Raw genomic sequence first — 22,409 nt, forward strand, 5'->3', positions numbered from 1 at the left:
GCACCGGATGGCGGCAGGGGGGCTATGTCCCCTCCCGTTGCCTTTAAAAATGATCAAGCGGCGGAACTGCCACTATGATTGTTCTTATCGTGCACAGGAATCACCAGACAGAAAGATGGATCTCTGAATGATGCCTGTAACTATAGGCATCATTCAGATATCCCCCCACAAACTAGACAACGTCATTTTACTATGGCTGGGTATTGAAGTGGTTAAAGGTAGGAAAAAAAAAAAAAAAAGTCAGATGACCCTAGGAGCTGCTGTAAAAATGTCCAGTGTTCATGAAGCCAAAGAGTTGATAGGAAAACTCATGCAGCATGAAGAGGTGGGGATACATTTAAGACCCCAAACAAGTTAAATATCAGTAGTAGCCCAATAATACCGTGTATACTCGAGTATAGGCCGACCCGAATATAAGCCGAATTTACCCCCAAAAAACTGGAAAACTTATTGACTCGTGTATAAGCCGAGGGTGAGACATGGCTGTCCATCCCTGTGTGTGTGTCCGTCCATCCCTGTGTGTCCATCCATCCCTGTGTGTGTATCCATCCATCCATCCATCCATCCCTGTGTGTGTGTGTGTGTGTGTGTGTGTGTGTGTGTATTCATCCATCCATCCATCCCTGTGTGTGTGTGTGTGTGTATCCATCCATCCATCCATCCCTGTGTGTGTGTGTGTATCCATCCATCCGTGTGTGTGTGTGTGTGTGTGTGTGTGTGTGTGTGTGTGTGTGTGTGTGTGTGTGTGTGTGTGTGTGTGTGTGTGTGTGTGTGTGTGTCCGTGCAGCCGTGTGTGTGTGTGTGTGTGTGTGTGTGTGTGTGTGTGTGTGTGTGTGTGTGTGTGTGTGTGTGTGTGTGTGTGTGTGTGTGTGTGTGTGTGTGTGTGTGTGTGTGTGTGTGTGTGTCCGTGCAGCCTTGTGTGTGTGTGTCCAGCCTACCTGTGTCCCAAGCCTCCGTCCCGAGCCGCCGTCGTCCCGAGCCTCCTCCGACCCGTGCCGTGCCTCCTCCGTCCCGTGCCTCCTCCGTCCCGTGCCGTGCCTCCTCCTTCCCGTGCCTCCTCCTTCCCGTGCCTCCTCCTTCCCGTGCCTCCTCCTTCCCGTGCCTCCTCCGTCCCGTGCCTCCTCCGTCCCGTGCCTCCTCCGTCCCGTGCCTCCTCCGTCCCGTGCCGTGCCGATGGATCGCCGCTCTTCTCGGCGGCCATTCTACAATTCAAAATTCCGCCTCCGCCTGTGATAGGCGGAACACTCAATTTCCCAGCAGCCTGTGTTCCGCCTATCACGGACATCCTCTCATACTCGTCCGTAGTATGAGAATGAGCGGATGTCCGTGATAGGTGGAACACTGACTGCTGGGAAATTCAGTGTTCCGCCTATCACAGGCGGAGGCGGAGAAGGAGGCGCGGCTTTTAAATTTTAATGTCCGCCGTCTGTCTGCTCGATACGCTGATCGAGCAGTCAGACAGCGGTGACTCGAGTATAAGCCGAGGGGGCACTTTCAGCCTCAAAAAAGAGGCTGAAAATCTCGGCTTATACTCGAGTATATACGGTAATCCAAAGTAGCGCAAAAAAGAAAACCCCACAAAAAAAATAAAAAAAAAATAAAAGTGCTGTAACAAATGTCAGTCCATAAAAAGTGTCAAAAGTAGTTAATATTTATGATCACTTGCCATCAAATGAAGGTCCAATTTAGCCTTAAAAGCACAAGGTGTAATTTATATTGCCAATGTGTACAGTTTGGGCTGGATTAGTAAAACTGTACATATCCCAGAGTTGCAAAACCAGATTCAGGCATTAAGATTCGCTTTCAGAAATTAAGCAATTAATGGGCATAAGCTAGACATAACTGAAATACATCATTTTAACCACTTCAATACTGGGCACTTTCACCCCCTTCCTGCCCAGGCCAATTTTCAGGTTTCAGCACTGTCGCATTTCATCTTTTTCCCCCAAAAATAGAGCTTTCTTTTGGTGGTATTTGATCACCAAAGTTTTTCTTTGTCGGTTATAAATATTTGTAAATAAGTACGTTTTTGCCTGCACTAATGAGGCACCACTGATGATGTGGCACCAATTGTCAATTTAAAAATAAAAAATTAAAAATCTCCTGTGGCAGAGGAAGACCAGAAAGCAAACCGGCTTTGTCTTGCTCTTCAGAAGAGCTCACATAACCAAATGCCTAGGCCTTCAGGTATATTTTGCCAGTTAAAATGAGCCTAGAGCAATACTACTCCAGTAAAGGCAATAATCAAATAGAAAAATTAAATATCTACATTTTGAAAGGCGTTATGTTCTTTTGGAATCACGTTTTTACAATACGTTAAAATACTAGTGAGCCAGTAAAGAAATAACTATAACTAAAGAAAACCTTGTACACATGCTGCTTTGTGTATCACACCACACTAACACTTTATTCATTATCCGGCAGAGGAACATACGATGGAAAAGGTCTGAAAAGCCACGCAGCCTCCCAGAAGGAAAACAGAACAGCCAGTGGGGAAAGGACAAAACAATGAACCTCGGCTTCAAACGAACTTATCAGTTGTACGGCTGCAAGACCGGAAACCACTGTAGGAAAACAGTCATGCAGGTTTGCTTACAAGGAAGCAGGAAGGCCACTTTGCTATTCAGCTACACTGTGAACTCATTTCTACACAAACCTAAAGTGTTACTAAACAGTTTTTTCCTCCAAGATAATGCAGCAGACAGAAAATGGCTTTGCTGCACTGCGTTTTTTTCTTAAAAAAGGCAATGTGTCTCTGAACTTGCTAGAACATTTGACTGATAATTTCCTAATTCCCTCCCTGCTTGCAAGTCAAAGCTCTCTCCTTTAGGCTGGATTCACACCTATGCATTTTTAGTGTGTTTTGCAGATTTGCATTACAGAACATGTTCCATAGGAAACCATGTTAAATGGACTGTAGTGCAAATCTGCAAGATGCAAAAAGCACTAAAAACGCATAGGTGTGAATCCAGCCTTAATGGGATTGTCGCATTACTCTGTGCTGTCCCACCTCCTTCACTCCTCTTAGTACCTCCCTAGATAAAAACGTGAATGTATATTATATACACATATACATACACACACTCTGTATTTATCGGTGTATAACACACACTTTTCCCCTTAAAATCGTGGGTGCGTGTTATACGCCGATCTCCCGTTATGAGCCTGTGGTCACAGGACATACGGCTCTGTATCTCAGCGGCGCCATTTTTAAAAAGGCAAAGCTGCAAATGAAACTGACAAGGCTGCATTGATGGGCATTTAAATGCAAGTTTTTTTTCCTTCCCTCCTAAACTTGGGATATATACATATACATATACACACACACATATACATATATATATATATATACATATACATATACATATACATATACATATACATATATACACACACACACACACACACACATACACATACACAATTAATCGTTAAAAATAAATCATGATCTCAATTCAACCCCTCTGACCATCTCTTTTGCAGAGTTTGCCGATTCTTTCATATAAGTGGAGAGACTTATCTGCTCACTCAGCTGTCATGAAAAAATCTGCAGTCTGACAAGTTTTTAAAATGAAACATTGTAACCAACTTTCCTTCTTAGAGCAAAGGGAAACTTCTGCATGCAAAGAAAAAAATTCAGGCAGTCTGCCAAGTTTTTTAACCATTTGCTTACTGGGTACTTAAACCCCCTCTTGCCCAGACCAATTTTTTAGCGTTCAGTGGTGACGCACTTTGAAGGACAACTGCGCGTTCATGCAACACTGTACCCAAATAAAATTTTTATAATTTTTTTCCCACAAATAGAGCTTTCTTTTGTTGGTATTTAATCACAGCTGGGGTTTTTATTTTTTGCTAAACAAAAAAAAAAAAAAAACATTTTGGAACAAAAAACATTTAATACCGTGTTTCCCCGATAGTAAGACACCCCCGATTGTAAGACGTATCGGGAGTTTCAGAGGGGTCGGCAAATATAAGCCGTACCCCGACAGTAAGACATATGTCTTACTTTCGGGGAAACACGGGGGTATTGCCGCCTCCAGTGGCGTACTAAGAGTGGGGCGGGGGGTGCGGGCCGCACCGGGTGCCACACCCTGGGGGGGGTGCCAGGCCAGCGCCCTCCCCCTCCGACTGAAGAGACAGCGCCGTTCTGATCAGTCTCGGGCAGCGGCTGTCACTCACAGCCGAGCAGAGTGAAGCCGCCTCCCCCTCCTCTTGTATGGCTACACAGTGCTGTCCATGAAGGAGAAGGAGGGGGAGGCGGCTTCACTGAAGCCGCCTCCCCCTCCTCCTCCATACACAGCACTGTGTAGCCATACAAGAGGAGGGGGAGGTGGCTTCACTCTGCTCGGCTGTGAGTGACAGCCGCTGCCCGAGACTGATTAGAACGGCGCGACGCAACCACAGAGAAGGGGATTATTGCGCCAGGTCCCGGATCACTGCCGACAGGTGTCACTGGCTCTGTGTCCTCCCGGTACAGGTCAGTGCTGGTCATACAGAGAGAGACCAAGGAGGGGGAGGGGGGGTGTGAAGAGATTCTCTGCAGCTCTTATTATGTAACCGCAAGATGCAGTTGAGGAGGACTACAAGTCCCAACATACCGGGCTGTGTGGGCTTACAGTTCTCCTCTGCTGAGCATAGCAGCTTTGTATGCTTGGACTTGTAGTCCTCCATAGTGCAGCCTTGCATGCTGGGACTTGTAGGCCTCCTCTGTAGTACAGTGCAGCCTTGCATGCTGGGACTTGTAGTCCTCTGTAATGCAGTGCAGCCTTGCTTGCTGGGACTTGTAGTCCTCTTCTGTAGCGCAGTGCAGCTCTGCATGCTGGGATTTTTTTCCAATATAAGACATACCCTGAAAGTAAGACAGTGAGGCTTTTGGGGATCAAAAGAAAGTAAGACACTGTCTTACTTTCGGGGAAACACGGTAGTTTGTTATAAAATTTTGCAAACAGGTAATTTTTCTGCTGCATGGATATGCGCTGATGAGGCTGCACTGGTGGGCACAGATAAGGTGGCATGGATGGGTGGCACAGATGTGCAGCACTGTAGGCACTGACAGGTGGCACTGTGGCCTACTGCTAGGAGGCACTTGTATGGGGCACAGGTGAGCACTGAGAAGCTGGCGGCAGCTCGCAGTGATCGGGACTGATGTCCCTCTCACTGCTGCCGGTGATTGGCTTTTTTTTTGCGAGGAGAAAAAAAAATAGCAGATTGTGTTGACATCGCATGATCAGCTGTCATTGGCTGACAGCTGATCACGTGGTAAGGGGTCGGGATCAGCCCCTTACTCCGATCTGTGATCCAGTGAGTCTCAGACTCAGCGTTCACAGGGCCGCAGGCCGCTCGTGCATGGGACAACGTCAATAGACGTTGCCCCGGCAATACAGGTCCGCGCTGTAGCCATCATTCAGCTATAGCACAGATCTCAGGTGGTTAAACAACTTGTAAATACAGGAAGTTTAAAAAAATTCTGGACACTTTTCTACCAAAAAATATTGATTTTAACTTGAGAAACTACTTGGAACCCCAAAACATATATTTTAGCAGAGACCCTAGGAAATAAAATGTCAATTGCTGCAATATTTTATGTCACACTGTATTTGCTCAGCGGTCTTTCAAACGCAATTTTGTTGGGGGGAAAAAATAAATAAATAACACACCACAGTAAAGTTAGCCCAATTTATTTTTTGTTTCAATGTAAAAACATGTTACGCCGCAAGAATTGCGATCTATATTCTAAAGCAAAAAAAAAAAAAAAAAAAAAAAAAGTTGATTCTCATTTTAGCCAGAATCGTACAGATAGAGATAGATATCTATCCGTCCATCTCTATGTGACTAGGGGAGGAGCCAAGGCAAATATTATAAAGCAGCCATTCTCAACTATTGTTCTTCCAGAGATTGCGGGGGGGGGGGGGGGGGGGTTCCTTGAGCTGTGGCCAATAGCACTCCCATATGATGGTACCATCAAAGGTAGGTCCATCACCACTCAGCAGAGCCAGTAGGGGATTTTTTTTAACCCCCCCCACTGACCCCCCCAATTTAAGAGGCACTCTTCTAATGATCCCGGATGGACTAATCCTAGCAAGAGTTTCTTGAGATTTGAAGTGTTCCTCTGGGGTAAATCGGTTGATGGCCGCTATAGAATGTCAGCTTTGCGTCTGCTGACAGCACATTCAATATGGCACTGCCCAGCAGCAGTTGCTCAAATTTTGAATGTCTACAGAAGTGATGCTTTAACAGGTAAACATGCATAGAAAAAAAATACTACATTGAGTGGAAATACAATCTTAAAGGAAGATTTTAGTTGAATGTAATGGTCTGGCAAGTTTCAAAAGCTAATGTCAAAATGAAACCCACATACCAAGCTACAGTGATTTAAAAAGCACATACACACATGACATATTTTACTGTGTATATGTTGGTGTATGATGTATTGTTAGATCAGTGCATTGAGAGGTACTGAAAATATCTTACATGACAAGCAATGTGCAGTATAATCACATATTGGATGAAAGAAATGTCCATGAACATGATCAATTTTGATAGGAAATAGCGTAGGTATGAATGAGTTAAGGACCCTAGATGGTAATCTCCTTGAGGGCAGGGACTGATGTGAAGTTAGAGTATACATGTAAAGTGCTGCATAAAATTGATGGTACTATACAAGTACTAATAATACGATTATAATAATATTATATATTAGAGCAGCACCTGAAGTTCATCTTTAACCACTTCCCACCCGGCCAATGCATATATACGGCCGGGTGGGAGCCGTCTACTCCTGATAGGCCGTTCAGGAACGTCCTTGAGGAGTAGCGGGATCGCGCTCGCTCAGCGGCGCGATCCCGATGTGCTCGTGTCACCCGGACACGGCACATCTCAGATCGGCAGGAGGGCTCTGTGATTGGCCCTCCTGATCACATGACGGCCGTGTCCAATCACGGCCGTCATGTGATGTAAACAAACAGCAGGTTGCTAGGCAATCGGCTCTCCTCACACGGAAGTCACCGCTGAGGAGAGGAGAGCAGAACGCTGCAGCCGGCTGATGATCAGTGAGTATGGGCTGCTTTTTACAGCTTTTTACTCACTGATCATCAGTGTAGTGTAAACACACAACACACCACACAGTACAAACACAGTCCCCACATATGTCCCCAAAACACACGTCCCCAAAACATACATGTCCCCAAATAATAAAAACATGTCCCCCACATATGTCCCACTAAAATCACATGTCGCAATGATTATCTGCACACATATGTACGTGATCACCTGCACACATATGTACATGATCATTTGCGTACATATGTCCGTGATCACACAAACCAATTATTATACACTTAACGGAATTTTTTTTACCAAAAACATGTAGCAGAATACATTTTGGCTTAAATTTATGACAAAATTAGATTTTAATGGATTTCTTTTCAAATAGAAAAAAGAAAATATTGTTTTTCCAAATTTCCGCTATTTTTGCGCTTATATCGCAAAAAAAAAAAAAAAACGGAGTCGTGAATAAATAACACCAAAATAAAGCTCTATTTGTGCGAACAAAATGATAACAATTTCATTTGGGTACAGTGTAGCATGACCGCGCAATTGTCACGGAAAGCGCTAGAGCGCTGAAAATTGGGCTGGGAAGGAAGGGGGTGAAAGTGCCCTGTATTGTAGTGGTTAACCACCTCATCAATACAGTGCATTTTCACCCCCTTTCTGCCCAAGCCATTTTTCAGCGCCGTCACACTTTGAATGACAATTGCGCGGTCATACAACACTGTACCCAGATGAAATAGTTATTTTGTCCCCACTAATGGAGCTTTCTTTTGATGGTATTTGATCACCTCTGCGGTTTTCATTTTTTTCTCTATAAACAAGAGTGATAAGTTTGAAAAAAAAAAAATATATATATATTTTTTACTTTTTGCTACAATATCCAATTTTTTTTTTTTTTTCTTAAACAAAATTTTTTCGTGCTCACTTCGGCAGCAGCTATACTAAAATTGGAACAATACAGAGATTAGCATGGCCCCTGCCCAAGGATGACACACAAATTTGTGAAGCTTTCCACATTAAAAAAAAAAAAAAAAAAATAAAAAAAAAAAAAAATAAAAAGTTTAGGTCGATACGTATTCTTCTACATATTTTTTGGGGAAGGAAAAAATTTTTTTTTTTAAAAAAGCGCAATAAGCGTATATTGGTTTGCGCAAAATTTATAGTGCCTACAAAATAGAGGATAGATTTATAGCATTTTTATTTATTTTTTACTAGTAATGGCAGTGTTCAGCGATTTTTATTGTGACTGCGACATTGCGGCGGACATACCGGACACTTTTGACACATTTATACAGCGATCCGTGCTATAAAAATGCATTGATTACTGTATAAGTGACTGGCAGGGAAGGAGTTAACACTAGGTGGCGACCACGGGGTTAATATGTTCACTGGGAGTGAATATAACTGTGGGGGGGGGGGATTCACAAGGGGAGGAGACTGGTGTTCCTCTGTACTGAGGACACACCAATCGGTCCCCTCTCCTCCGACATGACCCCCTAGTGGGCTGAAACTAAAGTTGCGCAGCCTGGCCGTCAACTGACAGCCAGCGATCGGCAAGCAGTTAACCTCAAATTACAGACCCTCAACATAGGCCAATAGCAGTAATAAAAGCCATGATTGATAATGTCAGAGTTAAAAACGCCTATGCAAATGCTACAATGGACAGCACATAGTGCTGTTCACACCATCAAGACATGAAGTTTTCGCGTTGCGTCGCCTCAAACTTAAAGCCATTCAAGTCCATGGTAATTCTTCGCAAGCTCTGGCAAGCAGTTGTGGAGCGATTACGGGACAGTAAGATTAGTTTATTAACTGCAACAGATAGGGTTGCTCCAATACAGATACTAGTATTGACGCCAATACTGAGCATTTGAACAAGTATCGGTACTCATGCAAATGCCGAGATACCTGTTGTACTGAACCAGGCAGCCTTACAGGTTATAGTGTTGGCGGAGGGGGCAATTACAAGCATCGATGGCCCTGAAAAGCTTTCAATAAAGCACCCGACAGCCGCTTCTCCTCCTCTCCCTCCCACGGCTGTCAGGTGCTTTATTGAAAGCTATTCAGGGAGATTGATGCTTATAACCGCCCCCCACGATCCTCCGACTGCCCCGCATCCTCCTCCCACTTCTCCAGTCCCCCTCCCCTCGTCCCAGATCAGCAGAGGAAGGAATTGGTAAATATGTCATTTCTAAATACACTGAATCTGTCCATTCATAACTGAGCATTAACAGTTTATGATGCTTCAGTTTATGAATAAAGAGGGGCTCTGCCTCCTGTACATTCGTCTTCAGTGCAGCTGAGGCTGTGGAATCTGTCTCAAAGGGGTGATGTAAAGCCACCCTCCAACAGGGCTAATATATAAAAGGGTAAATTGTAAAAAAAAAAAAAAAAAAAAAAAAAAAGGATTTTTAAAACAGCTTACCTGTAAAATCCTTTTCTTTGATGTACATCAGGGGACACAGAGCCATAGTAATAACTATGTGGGTTATATCGGCGTATCAGGTGCTGGACACTGGCATGCCCCTTAAGGTGTGAACTTCCCCATATAACCCCTCCCAATACTGAGAGTCCTCAGTTTTGTAGTCAAGCAATCAAAGTGTATAAGAAGGGAGGCACCTCTGTGTCCCCTGATGTACAAAGAAAAGTATTTTCTTATATCAGGGGACACAGAGCCATAGTAATATCTATGTGGGATGTCCCATAGCAATGGCAACTGAAGGGGGGAGACAGAATCAGGAGGCCAGAGGACTCGTACTGCAGCCTGCAGTGTATGCTGTGGCCAAAGGCAATATCCTCATGACCTTTAAGATCGATTAAAAATAAAAAATAAATAAAATAAATAATCGGATAAACGTTTCTCAACCAAAGACCAAGTTGCGGTCTTACAGATCTGAGTCAGAGGCCTGATGATGCACCACCCAAGAGGCACTAATCGCCCTGGATGAATGTGCTCTTAATCAGAGAAGGAAGAATTTTCTTCTTTAAGCTGAAGCTTGAACAATCACTTGACAAATCCATTTGGAAAATAGTGCATCTTGATGCTGCCTGTCCATATCTTGGACCCTCTGGCAGTACAAACAAAACCTGTGTTTTGCGAACCTGAGCGGTCGCCCTTAAATAGATTTTGATCACTCTTACTACATCAAGAGACTGTAGTGCTTTCTCTTCCCCAGATTAAGGATTCTGAGGAGAAAGAAGGAAGAATAATATCTTAGTTTAAATGAAAACCTGTTGCCACCTTTGGTAAGAATTCAGGATGAGGACATAAAACCACCTCATCCTTATGCATGATGAAATATGGCTCTTACAAGACAGAGCCGTTGGTTCCAATACTCTAGCAGAAGAAATGGCAAGCAAAAAAAAAAAAAATCATCTTTCTTGTCAAAGAACCAAGAGAATTTCTCCTAAGGTTAAAATGGCCGATTTAACAAAGCTGACAAGACCAATTTTAAATCCTAAGGATTTAGAGGTGCCTTGATAGGGGGAATAAGCTACGCACCAAGAGTGGGAAGCAAGAGGCCATAGGAAAAGGCATTGACATGGCCTGGAACTGTCTCTTGATGAAAGTCAAGGCCAGCTTCATTTCAGATCCCATATGCAGGAATTCTGCCTATTGACATACTTCCTGGGGTGCCAACCCCTGGATCCATACCCAGAAACCAATGCCTTCCAGATCTTATAGTAAGTGATTCTGGAAGCCGGCTTACTTGCATTAGTCAAAGTAGACACTACTGAAGGAGATCACCCCTTTTATATAAAGTGGGATTCAACAGTCAAACCTGTTCAACTCCTTGTCCGTAAAGTAGGGTGAAATACCTTTGTGCAAGAAGGTCTGGCTATAATGGCAGAGTCCAAAAGGACTCCTACTGCCATCTTTATGATCTCGATAAATTAAGATCTTCTGGGACCCGGCTGGGGTCACCAGAACCACCTCCTCTTGTTCCTGCTTAATTCTGCAGAGAAGGCGCGGAAGTAGCAGAACTGGAGGAAAACTGATCCTCTGGGAAGACTAATGCGTCTGTTCCGCCTGCTAGCGGACCCCTTGTTTGACATAAAGTTGTCCATCTTAATGAATCTGAACGCAAATAGGTCCATGTCCGGAGTACCCCATCTGACATATTGCTAGGAAGACGGAGTGAAGAGATCATTCTCCCGGAAATAAATTGTTGACATCTCAAGTAGTACGCCTGAAATATTAAAATTGCCGCTAGGCAAGGAGTGTTATGTTCTGCCAAAGATAGAACATTATTCACCTCTTTTTTGGGTTGCACGACTTCCCATGCCTCCCCTGGTGATTGATGTAAGCCACCGCCATGGCTGTCAGACTGAATCCTGTCAGGACAGTCCCGTAATCTGACCACCAAGATTCTATGGCCAGATGTACTGCCTGAAAACTTCCAAACAAAGTTGACAGGCAAAGTCCTCTAACCTGGACCATCTCCCCTAGACAGAAACTTCTTCCAGGGCTGCTCCTCAGCCTAGAAAGCTGGTATCTGTTGCACCTAGCAGGATAAAGATTTTCCCTCCTGCTGGATAACAACCACCAATTTAGGCTCTGACCTATGTCGGGAGCCAAGCATATTGAAAACTAACAAGGCCTGAATCATCTTTATTCCAGACCGACAGGATGGTGTCTTGAAGCAGTCTTTGAATAACACCGAGCGCAAGGGACGGCCTTGGAGGAGGCCACCATTTCCCCTAAAAATCTCCTGCAGCCAAAATGAAAGAATTTTCCTTTCCTGATAAGTTGAATTAGTCCTACAATGGAACCGATTTACGTCTGGGGTAAGAATACCTTCTTCTATATGGTATCTATAACCAGCCCTCAAGTAACGTCCTTGACGGTTTTAAAGGAGAATTTTCCTAGGCTGAGGATCCAACCTAGAGATTTCAGCTATCTACAGCTGAGATCAGACTCTGGTTTTAGACCAGAGACCGAACGATCTATTCAAAGTAGATCTTTTAAAAGGCTAGGACCGCTATGCCTTGAGCCTTTAACCTGGCTAAAGGAGGTGCCAGAATCTTTCAGAACACTTAGTGCTGTGGCTAAGCCGAATGGCAGTGCCACAATTGATAAAAATGTTATATTTAAAACCGCAGAGATTTCTGGTAAGCGGGAAACTTTGGCAGATGGAGATATGCAACTCCCCTCCTTGCAGGACACAGCCGATTGAATTATGAAAGGATCAGATGTTCAAGTGCCGCTCCAGATTTCCAAGATTTAGAATGGGTCTTACCTCTCCGTTTGGCTCTGGGACCTTAAAAGATTTGAGCCAAAAAACCCTGTTCCACTAAGGGAAACTCTGATATCACCAACTGGCATAACAGCTGATCCAGAGACCAGAAAGACACTTTTTTTATTTTTTCTGGAACCTTAGAAGCATTCTTTGAAGAGACGGACACGCTTGCATAGAGACTGCTGCTTCAGCAGGCCCAAGGACCCCACAGGCAGCACCCAAACAGGACCCGAACCCCGGACCCTCAGATCGAAAGCAGATTGAGCCATCTGGGCTCTTGAAACTCTAGATGTACCCTAGAGAAAAAAAAAATTTCACGGAAATCACTCTGCTCTTAACATTGTTCCTGCCAGACTTTGAGAATCGCAGGACCTTTCCCCTCAAACGAGTGAGGGTGCTCCTAACATGCACATAAGTTGACACCAAGGGGTTTAAATGGCTATTAAAAAGGTAAGCATCCTCACCTGTGATCCTTTTGCTTGGGGGATGTGTGCACGCGGTTCTGAACTCATGACATACCCATGCATCTTTCATCCGTGCTGCACTGATGATGCTGAGTCATGGGGAAAGCAATTGTCAAAGGATCTGTGGGAAAAGGTAGTTGCAGTGGAAAAAAATAAATAAAAATAAAACAGGAAAAAGGGATATAAAAAAGGTATCCAAGCGATTGAGAATGCCAATCAGCAGTGTTCAAACTTTAAACAAGAAGTGGAAAATGAGGGGTTCTGTTGAAACCAAACCACGGTCAGGTAGACCAACTAAAACAACTGCCAGGAAAATTGTTCGAGATGCAAAGGAAAACCCAGAAATAACCTCAGGTGAAATACACGACTCTCTGAAAACATGTGGCATGGCTGTTTCAAGATGCACAATAAGGAGGCACTTGAAGATGGGCTGCATGGTCAAGTCACCAGAACAAAAGCATTACTACGCAAATGCCACAAAAGTATATCGCTTAAAATACGCCAAACAGCACAAAGACAAGCCTCAAACCTTCTGGCACAAAGTCATTTGAAATGATGAGACTAAAATTTTGCTTTTTTGGCCACAACCATAAACACTACATTTGGAGAGAAGTCAACAAGGCCTACGATGAAAGGTACGGAAGTGGATCGCTGATGTTTTGGGGATGTGCGAGCTACAAAGGCACAGGAAATGTGGACAAAATTATTGGCAAGATGAATGCAGTAGGTTCTCAAAAAAATACCGGAGGAACATTTGCATTCATCAGCCAGGAAGTTGCGCATGGGATGTACTTGGAAATTCCAACATGACAATGATACAAAAACACAATGTCAAATCGACCAGTCATTGGCTACAGCAGAATAAAGTGAAAGTTCTGGAGTGGCCATCTCAGTCTCCTGACCTCAATATCATTGAGCCACTCTGGGGAGATCTCAAATGTGCAGTTCATGCAAGACAGCCCAAGAATTTATAGGAACTGGAGGCTTTTTGCCAAGAGGAATGGGCAGCTTTACCATCTGAGAACATAAAGAGCCTCATCCACAAATACAACAAAAGACTTCAAGCTGTCATTGATGTTTAAGAGGAAGTAAACCCTGATGCGTTTACTTCCTCTTTTGATTCCCTGCAAAGGTAAAGCATAATGGACTACTATGCATCGCATAGTAGTCCATTATGTGTCACTTACCTGACACAGGAGCCAGCGAAGTCCCCGCTGTCCCCTGTAGTATCCGAGCGTCCATCTTCTTGGTGGGTCTCCATGAGTCTCGCTGCTCCGGCACTGTGATTCGCCAGAGCAGCGATGACGTCACTCCCGCGCATGGGAGCCGACACTCGCGGCATATCGCCGCGATCTGCGGCTTACCCAGTGCGCCTGCGCACCACTGTCTACCTTCAGGTAAATATCTCCTAAACCGTATAGGTTTAGGAGATATTTCTTGGACCTACAGGTAAGCCTTAATCTAGGCTTACCTGTAGGTCAAAGTGATTTGTAAGGGTTTACAACCACTTTAAAGGAGGCAATAAACGGTATGAAGAACTGGGGTGTGTAAACTTTTGACCAGGGTCATGCGTGTAGTTTGTTGCCATTATGATAAAAAAAATAAAAAAATAAAAATAGTAAAAACAGTTGATAATAAATGGCTTCAGCCAAACACTAACCACGAGTGAAAAAAGTTTGTGTTATCATTCATGTTCTTAATCAAGGAGGGGTGAATAGATGTAACAAGGGCTACACCAAACCTTATTTTACCCTTGATCACCCAAAAGGTCGTAGGTCTATTGTGGTAACCAATGAAAAAAAAAAAAAAAAGTTATCATTAGAAAACATACAAAAAAATAAAAATAAATCATAGTTCACAAGACAAATATCAAAACAGTTCTTGACAATACAAATATATTAAAAATGCTGGGTAATGCTCCCCACAGATAAGTGGGGGTATGGTGTTGGTGTTGTAGATGTAACCATTTTCTTGATCATTCATATTCTCTAAAAAATGGCCAAGAAATCATTAATTCTGCCAGGGTAAGTTTATGAGCACAACTGTATGGCTGAAATCACATTGCATTTGCACCAATATGGACCCTTTTTTGGTCTGCCCTGGAACCGGAATGCATGGGAGATCACACATGAGATACGATTCCTGCACCATTTGACAGTTTGCACTGCGATCTGATCTGGGGGTGTCATTAATTTAACACTGACACCCCCACCTATTGGCAGATCTCAGGGTGAACCAGTATGCAATTCAGTATGCGATTCGGGTGAGATGCGAGAACCGGCACTGAGTCACTGCTAAGCTATTGAACATGTTGAGGAAACTCAGAAAATTCATTTTGGTGAACTGAGCATCTTAGAAACTCCTCTTGAGGGCTGGATAACCACCTCTACTGCTGGATAGGAGCCTCACTGACAATGGTTTGATATGAAAAGTTAGCTTTAAAAGCATATTAGATGGATAAAAGTATTTCATCTAATGCTGTGTGCCATTACTGCTTGCCAAATATTGTCTGGCAAAGGTTGAGAGAACTTTGGAGCAGTTTCAACATTGCTTGAATTCGTGATTTAGAATGACGCCGATATACAGAATTGCTGTGCAAACACTGCAAAGCACACAGAGTTGAACATCAAGGGGCATTTTGACTTTTTAGGAATTGGTTCATCTATAATGACACTTGTTATATAAGGCTGACCGTAATTAACCAGATCCTGCCACAATATGATGTTTCAAACAGATGCTTCAGCAGGGCATTTAAAGTGGTTTTAAAGGTTGAAGGTATTTTTATCTTCATGCATTCTAGGAAGTAAAAAAAATAAAAATAAAACTTCAGTATGATACCCCCCGTAGCCCCTTTAATACTTACCCGAGCCCAATCGTAATCCAAAAATGTGCACCAGAGCAGCTACTATCCTGAGTGTCTGCCTCCGCCATCATCTTCTGGACACACAGAGGCGGCTCTACAGTGAGCACACGAGTGCCCCCATAGCAAGTGGCTTGTTATGGGGGTACTCAGAAGAGGATGAGCCAGCGGGAGACCCAAGAGGAGAAGCAGGCCTGCCCTATGCAAAGCTACTACACACGGAAGGTAAGCATAACATGTTTGTTACTTTAAAAAGAAAAAAAAAAAATCTTAACTTTAATGCCCCGTACACACGATCCGAAAATCGTACAGAAAATACCGCTTTCGAAGCGATCGTACGATAATCGGATCGTTAGTACAGAGCTTTCGAGAGCCGATTAGGACAGTTCATCCGATATTATTCTATCGGACATGCACTGAATTTTTTTTCGTACGATGCCAGATCGCACGATTTTCGTTTAATCAGTACAGCCATCGTTCGAAAATGCAATACAAATGCATTACAACACATGACATCACTTCCGAATTTTTTTTCTGTCGTGCGGGAATTTGTGACTTTAGTAAACTCAGATTCGATCTGAGATTAGCATGCAATAAAAAACAGACGATCATTCGTCCGATAATCTCATCGTGTGTATGGGGCATTAATATCACTTTAAGGGTTGTAAATAAATAGAACAATGAAAGCTTCCAAAAACAGTGTGCTTTTAAAGAACTAGGGGAGATTTTCCAACACCTTTTTATACAAATTGGAAACCACTCTGAAAAGGAAATCCAACAAAAATAAAAAATAAAAAAAAAATAGGATTTTGTGTGCTCAACGTAAAATCATTTTCTCTGTAATTCTCCGACCGACACAGCTCCTCTTAGCCTTTGGGTTGTTATGCCCACTACTAGGAGAATACTAGGCATTGCTTGTTATGTAACACGCAACATTTCAGTTCCGCCCAGGGGGTGGTCCCTTGGGCAACAATCCTCCAGCCTGCCATGCAGTCATCAGTACGTCAACAAGCAGTATAACGTAAAGAGAAAAAGGAGGGGCGGTTGCTGTGTCGGTCGGTGAATTACAGAGAAAAGGATTTTACGGCGAGTACAAAAAAAATCCTATTTTCTCTTATATTCACCAACCAACACAGCTCCTCTCTTAGCCATTGGGACGTCCCAAGCAGTGTCAAACGAGGAGTGGGAAAAACAGCATAGAAAACTTCATCCACCATGGCAAGTGGGAACTAGTGAAACCCACAAAAAACTGTGCGTGGAGAAAACCACCACAAAAACAGGGTAACCTCAAACAGGAGTGACGACCCACAACCGCACCACAACTGTGGAACGTAATGCAACAGCGCATAAACGGTACTGCGTTTTTATCGAAAAACCAGGAAGAAAATAAAATATATTGCATATTCAATTGCAACTATATGGCCACCTGCAAAACTTTGCAGCCAAAACAGGCATCAGCCGATGCACTGCCGCCTACCTTGTAGAACTTGGTAAATGTGTGGACAGATGACCAGGTCGCTGCTTTACACACCTGAGCGGCATAGAAGATTGTGACGGAAGAACCAAGACGTTCCGATTGCCCTTGTGGAGTGAGCCGTGACAGGAAAGGGGGGCACGTGTCCCTTCAAGGCGTAGGCTTGCACTACAATCTGTCTGATCCACCTGGAAATGGTGGCCAATGAGACCGCCATGCCTTTCTTTGGACCAGCCATGGAAACAAACAGCCAGTCTGACTTTCGAAAGGGAGCAGTGGCAGACAAATACACCTGTAGAGCCCGAACCATGTCCAGAACATGAAGGGCCAATTCCTTAGGGTGTTTGGTCTTAGGACACAGAGATGGTAATACAATGGCCTCATTGATACGAAAAGCCGAGATCACTTTCGGCAGAAAAGACTGTTGCGGATGCAACACCGCCTTATCCTTGTGGATAACCAGATAAGGTGACTTGTAGGACAAGGCCGCCAGTCCTGAAACCCTCCTGGCTGATGTGATGGCCACTAGAAAGACCACTTTCTGGGAAAGAGTCGACAGTGGAATCTCCCTTATATTTTCAAACAGCGGTTTTTGAAGAGCCGATAACACCAGGTTCAGATCCCATGGAGGTAACGGTTGACGCACCGGAGGGACTACATGTCACACCCCCTGAACAAAAAGGTACTCACTAATGAGTGAGACCCAGGGGGGTCGCTGAAAGAAGACAGCCAAGGCTGATATTTGCCCCTTAATGCCAAATTCTGGTCTATTCCTTGCTGAAGAAACCGCAGGATCCTGGATATAGAAAAGGAGCGAGAATGCCATCCTTTCTCCTCACACATGGAGATGTAAGCCTTCCAGGTACGATGGTATATCTTCCTAGAAGAAGGTTTCCGTGTCCTCAACATAGTTGGGATCACCAAGTCCGTCAGACCCCGGTTCCTCAACACCTGGCTCTCAATAGCCATGCCGTTAAAGCCAGCGATGGTAAAGCAGGGTGGAGAATCTGACCTTGAGACAGAAGGTCCTCTCGTAACGGCAGTCGCCATGGGGCGTCTGCCACCAGGCATACTAGGTCTGGGTACCAAGGTCGCCGAGGAAAATCTGGGGTGACCAGAATCACTGGGATCCCCTCGACTTACACTCTGCAGAGCAGACATGGTAACCGTTTCAGCAGAGGAAAGGCGTAGATTAGCTGGTACTGATTCCACGGAGCCACCAGTGCGTCTGCCCACAGATCTCATCCTGAACATTAATCTCGGCACCTTCCAATTGAGACGGGAGGCCAGAAGATCCACGTCTGATGTGCCCCACCTTAGGCACAGTAGCCTGAATACCTCTGGATGCAACGCCCATTCTCCTGGGTCTAGCATTTGGCAACTCAGTCCGCCTGCCAGTTCTCCACTCCCGGGATGTAAATGGCTGACAGGGCTGGTATGTGTCGCTCTGCCCACCGAATTATGTGAGCAACCTCCCGTGCGGCGGCTGAGCTCCATGCTCCTCCTTGGTGATTGACGTATGCCACAGCCGTGGCGTTGTCTGACGGGATCCTGATCAGACGCCCCTGTAGTCCCATCGACCATGTGGAGAGGCACAGCCTGATCGCTCTTAACTCTAGCAGATTGTTTCGGCAACTTGGATTCTTCCCCCCGACCAGAGGCCCTGAGCTGACGGAACCCCCATCACTAGACCCCAGCCGGATAGGCTGGCGTCCGTTGTGATCACTGTCCACTTCAGAGGTAGGAACGACTTCCCGGACTGAATCACCGGGGACCTCAGCCACCAGTTCAGGGAATCTCTGACTGGCTCACCTGGATCTGTCGATCCAGGGACAACTGAGATTTGTCCCACTTTGTCAAAATCTCCTTCTGCAGGACTCTGGTGTGGAACTGGGCATAAGGCACTGCCTCGAAGGAGGCTACCACGAGTCCCAGGAGAGTCTGCAGTTTGTCTGAAGGGAGAAAAAAAAAAAAAAAAAAAACTCTTGCTTCCCTGGAGTTCAGCAGCAAGCCCAGGTACTCCAGACACTGGGTCGGTACAATCACAGACTTCTTTAGGTTCAACAGCCACCCAAATTCTTGCAGGGTCTGCATGGTGATCACCACATCCTCCTCTAACTGAGGCGGAAGATGTTCTCAGGAGGAGATCGTCTAAGTATTCCACAATCACGATCCCACGTTGCCGCAGCAACGCCAAAACTGGAGCCAATACCTTGGTAAAGACTCGGGGGGGCTGATGCCAGACCAAAAGGAAGAGCCAAACTGGTAGTGGGCTTCCCCGATTGCAAATCGCAGAAACTTTTGATGCCGAAGGCATATGGGTATGTGTAGGTACGCATCCTAGATGTCTAAGGATGCCAGAGAGTCCCCTTGATGGCGTGCAGTGACTACTGAGCGAACTGATTCCATTCTGAACCTCTGCACTTTCACAAAGTGATTGAGGGATTTTAGGTCCAAGATTGTAGTTCCCAAGAAGGAAGGGGTACTTCCAAAACAGATTTGAGTAGAATCTCTGGAAACGTTCCGATTCCAGAACCGGTAGAACCACCCCGTGACTCAGCAGGTCCCTTACTGCCCCCAAGAGGGTCTCCCGGTGAGCTAGGGATACGGGTATGCTAGAGGGGAAAAATCTGTTTGGCGGCCAAGAGAAACTATCTTGTAGCCTGAGGAAATCAGATCGCAGACCCATTGGTCGAGAGGACCACCGGGCTGCAAACTCCCAAAGGCGACCCCCCACCCAAGACATGGGTGGGGGCAAACCTTCATGCGGTAGCACTTTTGTTCGCAGGCTTGCAGTTCCAGGGAAGTTTCTGTCCTTCCGTGGTCGTCCTGTCGGGTTGGGGACGTTAAGCCGAAGCTCCAGGCGGACGGAAAAGCCGTTTGTGAGCAGAAAAAGAGGGCTCTTGCCTACGGCGTGGCTACTTAGCTTTCCTGGTCTGTGGGAGTAGGGTACTCTTGCCACCAGTGGCATTTTCAATGTCATCCAATGAGGCCCCGAAAAGCCAGTCCACTGCTTGCACTGAAGCCCTGGATAACAGAGGAAGAGTATCCAGGGCCACGTCACAAACGTACTTAAAGGCCTTGCACTAGTTGGTCTGCTAGTTCCATGCAGACCAGAGAAGCCTGTTGCTCTCCTAATTCGCTGTGCAACAGTTTTGCACACTGTGTCTGCAACACAAGTACAGATGCCATTACTGGGCGCACGGCGGACCCCAGTGATCATTACTTTAAGGCTGGTACACACCATTTTTATTATTCAACCCAGCAGGCTGAAAAAAAAAAAACCCAGACAGATCACTGTACTAACACAAGTTATGTTAGTACAGCAATCTCCCCTGCTGTGCTTTTGTGTTCTTACAGGGGAACTGCCCCTTGCCATAACACTGATCAGCGGTGGCTGCCAGCACTGATTGGATGCCGATCGGATGCTGGTTTTCCAGCATGCCCATTCAACAGTAGCCACTCACAAGACCAGCTTCTGCTAGACAGGGAGCTATACATGGGCTGAAAGTAGTCTGGTTCCTGCCGAACCAGACGTTTAACTGATTCTTGACCTGTGTGCACCCGGCATCACACTAAGCACAGCCTCATCTGTACTCCTAGGCCTAATGTACACGACGGCTGGTAAGCGGAGGTTTAGGAGCAGTTGAGCATTTTTTCAGCTGCTCCTGAACTCTCTTCTGTGTTATCTTAGCTGTACATGTACACAGCGTCGTTTAGCATTTTAAGGGGGGGAGCACGTCAAATGCCTGCAACAGCTTGTAAAACGTAGTAACTCGCGTTTTGCCATGTTTAGTTTACAGGCGTTTTTTAATGGAGATACATTGACTATTTAACCACTTGGGATCCGCGCTATAGTCGAATGACGGCTACGGCGCAGATCTACATTGCCAGGACTACGTCTGTTAACGTCGTCTCCTTTCCTCGCTCTCCGCATGCTCTAGTGATCGCACATCGGGGAAAATCTGTCGGCCGTGTCCCCTGGACACAGCCAATCACAAATCGCTGTAAATGGCCAATCACAGCGGCCGTTTACAGCGCGATCACCGCTTCCAATGAGAGATGATCTCAAATGTAAACATATGAGATCATCTCGCTCCTCACACAGACAGCGTGAGGAGAGAGGATCTGTGAATCAGTGTGAGTGAATTCTACTGTAGAAAAAACAGTGTGCCCAAACAGTGCCCCATTAGCATCTATAGCTAGTGCCCATCTGTGCCACCTCAACGGTGAAGACTCAGTGCTCATCTGCGCCGCCTCATTAGTGCACATCTGTGTAATCAGTGCACATCTGTGCTGCCTCATCAGAGCACATTTGTGCCACCTGTGCAGTCTCATCACCACCAGCAACCAATCATGTCTAAAAGATGCTTTTCCGCCGAGGAGGCATACCAAATTCTTTCCACGGCCGACGAGAGCAACGGGGAGCTCTCCTTCTCAGATTCCCTTTCAAATTCGGATTCTGAATCTGAAATTATGAGCCTGTCCTCAGTAGTGAAACACTGAGTGACTCAGAGGAGGAAGATATTCGGCCTGCCAAACAAAGGCGTTCTAGTGAGGAGGCAGTGGCATCCACCAGCACCGCAGTGCCATCCACCAGCAGTGCGATACCTTGGCAAGAAAGGCCAAGTACCAGTGGGGTGTCACCTCAGCCCCAAAGGGTTAGGACCCATGCCAGCCTTCCCTATGCCCTTCAGAGCCCCTTGTGGCTTCCTCCTAATTCAGGAGAAGCCAACGTTCCCCCTTTCACTGCCCAGCCAGGAGTCCAGGTGGACACAGAGAATTTTATCCCAATAAGTTTTTTTTAAATTTACTTTTTATGGAGGACCTGTTAGCGTCAATCGTGGCCCAGTGCAACCTGTATGCACAGCAATTTATTTAGCAAAATCAAACATCCTAGTATGCCCGTCCCTGCGAGTGGAGAGACCTAACAGTGGAGGAGTTCAAGGTTTTTTTTAGGCCTCACATTTAATATGGGACTCAACGAAAAAAATCAATTGCGTTCCTATTGGTCAACCCACCCCCTCCACATGCCGCTCTTCTCCGCGGTAATGCCCAGAACCAGGTATCTGATGATCATGAGGTTCCTACATTTCAGTGACAATACCCAGTGCCCCCCCCCCCCCCAAAATGACCCAAATTATGACAGGCTTTACAAAATTCGGCCATTACTTTATTTTTCAGAAATATTCCCCCAATTGTTTACCCCGGACCAACACATATGTGTGGATGAGTCCCCTCGTTAAAATTCAGCAGCAGGCTTAAAATTAATTTATGCCCAGCAAAAGGGCCCGCTATGGGGTGAAGGTGTACAAATTATG

General features: G+C 45.3%; 1 protein-coding gene and 1 non-coding gene across 5 annotated transcripts in view; one reads left to right on the forward strand and one right to left on the reverse strand.

The window, feature by feature from the left end:
- BNIP2 (BCL2 interacting protein 2) overlaps window positions 1-22,409 on the reverse strand; it is a 110,067-nt gene that overhangs the window by 67,169 nt on the left and 20,489 nt on the right. The window lies entirely within an intron of this gene.
- On the forward strand, window positions 7,968-8,071 carry LOC143965147 (U6 spliceosomal RNA). Its single transcript, XR_013271547.1, has one exon. It is a non-coding gene; the product is annotated as a U6 spliceosomal RNA (small nuclear RNA).

The sequence above is a fragment of the Lithobates pipiens genome, unplaced genomic scaffold (assembly GCF_037356315.1).
Source record: "Lithobates pipiens isolate NorthernLeopardFrog02 unplaced genomic scaffold, aLitPip1_a1.2 Scaffold_8, whole genome shotgun sequence".
Lineage (NCBI taxonomy): Eukaryota > Metazoa > Chordata > Amphibia > Anura > Ranidae > Lithobates > Lithobates pipiens.